The 4,958-nt window shown below is 30.3% G+C and overlaps 1 long non-coding RNA gene across 1 annotated transcript; it reads left to right on the plus strand.

Moving 5' to 3' along the window:
* Positions 1-2,597: 2,597 nt before the first annotated feature.
* Positions 2,598-3,366, plus strand: LOC141717338 (uncharacterized). Its single transcript, XR_012573579.1, has 3 exons — positions 2,598-2,906; positions 3,030-3,127; positions 3,285-3,366. It is a non-coding gene; the product is annotated as an uncharacterized LOC141717338 (long non-coding RNA).
* The last annotated feature ends 1,592 nt before the right edge of the window (positions 3,367-4,958 follow it).

Genomic DNA, 4,958 nt, shown 5'->3' on the forward strand with positions numbered 1-4,958 from the left:
GATTACATACATTACTATTATTTTATTCTAATAAAAAATAGTAACCAAACTGATCACATGATTACTTGTTTTTAGTCACATGATTTTATGGGCATTGGTGATTATCTAATTAGTTTATTAACCATATTACATTCTTTTTTGTCCATGAATTTCTATAAATAATTTTCTTAATTTCTATCTCAATTTTATTACCATATAATAATTATAACAAAATGCATTATAATTGCAGATCAGTGAACACGATGTACAGTCGATGAATCATCGTTGAGAATTATCAATACAAAGTTCTGGACCCTAGTTAGTGCTTCTATTCACAATAGTTTCACTCTTTTTTTTGCACCCGAATTATCGATTTCTTGTGAATGCTTCTTATTGAGTAATTTTGACATCAAAGTTTTAATTATTTGTTGTTTTATTTTCAACTAAACCTCTCATTATACAGTAGAGGGTAGTACAATTTTGAACAAAAAACAAAGAGTTTAAAGATTTCAAAAAAAAAACAAAGAGTTTAAAAGTATTTTTTTCGACTCTTGCAGGCATACAATCAAAGTTTCCTCTTTTTTTGTCGGCTACAAGAGTTGAGTGTTTGGCCTGACATATGAGTCAGGAGTCAGAATGTCATAATCAGTGAATTAATTGAGTTACAATTAAGGTATGAATTGATTGTATTTTTCTTTTGAATTATTTTGTCAAATAAAATTATTTCTCAAAATTATTTGATTAGTTATTTGACCAAAAGATTTCAATTAGTGTCTTGATTGAAGGCTAATGTTATATCTTTTATAGATGACTTATTTGATGACATATATTTTGGCATTTTACATGCCACTTTGTTGGTTCTTTTTGTTAGACTTTATTTTATTTCTTTGTTTTTATGAATTGTATGTACATTCGTTTGTTATAATAAATTAATATTTATCACGTTTAATTTTCTCTCATTTTTAACATATTCTCCTTATTTTATTTTAATTTTTTAATTTGTTGTTGTTTTCACGATACTTGAAAGAGATTTAATTGGTGTTCTCTTATCAGATTTTAAAACACAATGCTCGCTTTTCAAATTAATTTAACAACAATTTTTGTGACATGAAGGAATTCTCGTAACTTTTGGAAGACACTAGTTTTATTCTTAATTTTAGTATAGAATGTAATGTATAGGGGCACTCTTTTTCCCCCTAGTTTTAGTTTTTTCATGGGGTTTCACTTTTGAGGGGCTAAAAAGATTTTTAGTGTGTTATTTTAGACATTCAATTAGATGATATATTTTTATCAATGAGGAAAATTGTTTCTATAGATTTTATTCTCGATTTTTTATCGCTAAAACTATTTCCTAGCATATTTTCTAGCAAATAAAAAAAATATAATATGCGAGTTTAAATGGAATAAATGTATAGTATGTGTCTAGGTGCCCGAACATTGAAAACGTTGAAAGTTTTGATTTTTGGTCATAATTTTTATATTTATAACTAACCAATTATCTTTTCAGGTAAAACACATTATATTTTCTATTTTTCTCAACTAAAACAACTCATTTTACGAAAATACCTGTTTTGTATTTTTTAATTTAACTTTGATGATTAGTTAAGTTGAAAATTTTAACTTGTGGTATAACTAGTATAAATATTTTTAAGACCCTTGAACATAATTTACATATTTTTTAATTTTCATATTTTTTTCCCATAAAAAAAAGAGCTCTAATTTTTTTTTTCAATCTCCTCTTTAAAGTATTAAAAAAAATAGAAGCATTCTTTTTTGAAAAATGAACAAAATATTGTATAAATTGTAAGAATTGTAAAAGGACACGACTGTTCAGCTAAGGACGCGACTAGTGAGAAAAGTTTCAGTTAACATGTATGCCTGTCAACTAGGTCATAATAAACTCTCACTATATAAGAACCTTTCAATCGTGTATTCTCTAAGCCATTGCCGCAAACAACTTAGTATTCTTATATATAGCGCCCCCTAGTTTGTATCTGCAGGTTTTAAGTGCCCCCCAGGGAAATGCCAAAATCAAAAACTGGGGTTGACTTGATGAACTGTTCCTCGGATAATAGTCTTTATGAAGAAGGTGAGAAAGTTTGGGCTTCTTATAGTGACAAATGGTATGAGGCCAAGGTAAAACTTTGTATATTATCATGCATTTTGATGCATTTTAAAAAATTGATTTCTTGTGTCAAGTCTCATTTCCATTAATTTGTAGAAATAACTGTAAAATGGCTTTTCCTCTCTTTGTATCTTTGACATTCTTTGTGGCCGTTTTTTCACAACAAAATGGGTAAAATCATGTTTCTTAATTTCTTTTATAGGTGTTGACGGTTGTTGAATCTAGCATGACAGCAAAGAGATATTTGGTTCATTATCCTGTGAGTATATTGTTGAGAGATTCACCATGCTTTAATAATGGGTTCTCTCTCTTTTAACAAGCAATAACTTATATAACTTTGGAAGTTTAATAGTCATAATCAAAATTTATTGATTTGGTCCCTTTATATGTGCAGGGTTGGAATAAAAGGTGAGTACATATATGTGGAAGCATGCTCCCTTGTCAAACATTGAATCTTGTTGAATTGTGTTTTTAAGATTTTTTAATGGTGATTGTGTTTGTATACATCTTAAAAGAGTTGCACAATAAAAGAGCAGTGCAACCCATTTTTTGTCACTGGCAAGACATGGCTACTCGTCCTATATACTCAAACATTAAAAAACCTATTTACATAACAGATGGGATGAATGGCTGGGAACTGATCGTCTGATGAAGTTTACTGATGAGAATATTCAAATTCAGTTGGCTAAGAACACTAAGTCTGGCCATAAGGGAAAAGCCAAGCAATCTAATGAAGATATTCAAAATCAGTTGGCTACGAACACTAAGTCTGGCGATAAGGGAAAAGCAAAAGAGTCTGATGGTTAGAACTATTTGATATTTCATACATTTATACAATAAAATATATGTTACAAGAGTTCTCAATTTTAACTTATAACACGATCAAGTAGCTTGTGGGGATTACATTTTGTTTTTCTTTTTTCAGAAATCTTGTTAGCCGAGGAGAATATGAATATTGAAATACCAAGAATGCTAAAGAAACAACTAGTGGATGATTCTGAATTTGTAACCAGCCTAGGCAAGGTATTTCAGTCTTTCACTTTATAAATTTTAGATATTTTTCAATTTAATCTCTGGGTTCAAGGTTCAATGAAATAGTGTTGTCGCTATTTTCATTTTTAGCATTCTCTAATGTGATAATGTTAATTATGGTATTGAATTGTCCTGTGTCGCCTAGCAGCTTGTTAAGCTTCCTCGCACCCCAAATGTCGATGACATATTGAAGAAGTACTTTAGGTTCAAAGTGAAAAAGAATAACATGTAAGTTGGTGTTCTATATTTGATGTTCCCTATATATTTTTAAATTCCTGATGCCAGATTACCTAATTAAGTATTTGTATTTTCCTTTTTGGTTACCGTCATATAATTTTTAAATGTCTTTCATGTAGCATTTTTTGTGCTAATGTGGATGCTGTAGTCATCCATCTTCTGACATGCTTTCTGGTAATAGGTTGAGAGATGAAATACAAGAAATCTTATATGGGATACGTTATTACTTTGACAAAGCACTTCCTACAATGCAACTGTACAATAACGAGCGCAAACAATACGAAGCATTGAGTGCAGAGAACATCCCTCCTTCAGTAGCATATGGAGCTGAACATTTATTGCGTCTCTTAGGTATGCTTGACTAGTGTTAGAGATGTTTATTAATTCAATTATTTAAGTAGATTTTATCTTACATTCTTTTCATAACCGGATATAATTTGATAGTATTAGAGTATTAGCATGCATATAATGTGATTACGGCATAATTTCTCACATGTTTCTGTTTTGATTCTATCATCAAATGTTTAAATTCTTTTATCTTATTAGAACAATTACCATATTTATGCCACAATATTCTTTTTTTTTTGTTAATTTGATTACATTCTCCAATTATAGTTAAGTTACCGGAGATCCTACAAGATGTAAATATTGAAGAAGAAATGCGGATGAAGCTCGAACATGAGATACTGGGCTTGATAAAGTATGTTTTTTCCTTCAAACTACTGTGCAAAAATTTTTGTTATATATTTCTGTGGTTATAAATCTAGTACTTAACCATGCTGTTATGCAGGTTTTTGCAGGAAAATCAAAGTACTTTTTTCCTTTCTACTTACCAGACCCCTGAAGATCTGGATGCAGAGAAGAAATAATGATCTAAAGCTATATCACGGCTATCTGGCTGATCGGAAGGTTGATAGTTTGTTGGTGGTTCAGATCCTGCTTAGGTTAGATTTATATCCAGGGCGGGCCTAGAGAGTTTTACACTTTTTTGTATTACTATACCCTGGCCTATGTCATTATATATCCCATGTGTAAATGTTTTTAATAGGCTAAATTATCATTGAACTCATGACCAACATGCATCTAGGTCATTAAACTCAAAAAACTTGCTAACTGATCAATGTACTAGAATTAACTTGCTATTTAGTCATTAAACATTAAACTTTTTGCACAAAGGTTAACTAAAAAGAAGGAAAATCGACCAACGTGGGTTGGTACTTGGTTGGTTATGATTATAATTGCGATCGACCAACCATGTTGGATGGTTATATTCGGTTGGAAATGAGGATAAAAATCAAAGGATACCGGACTATCATATTTGTGATGGTCTCTTATAGCCCATATTTCTTGTAGTGTTGCCGTAGATTATAAAAAAATATGTTATTAAAAAGCGAAAAAATAAAATTTGGTTCAGAAACTTGTTGAATTGGAAATAGAAGCCGCCAAATTTTCTACTTAAGCCTGTTATCTGAAAATTACTATTACCCAAAAGATACCTTTAAACAACACACCCAATACATATTATACCTCTTTCTCCATCCTTGAAACTCCGTAATAGGTAAACTCGAAGTTGAAGTTAGATTTA

This window comes from Apium graveolens, chromosome 4 (assembly GCF_009905375.1).
Source record: "Apium graveolens cultivar Ventura chromosome 4, ASM990537v1, whole genome shotgun sequence".
Classification (NCBI taxonomy): Eukaryota; Viridiplantae; Streptophyta; class Magnoliopsida; order Apiales; family Apiaceae; genus Apium; species Apium graveolens.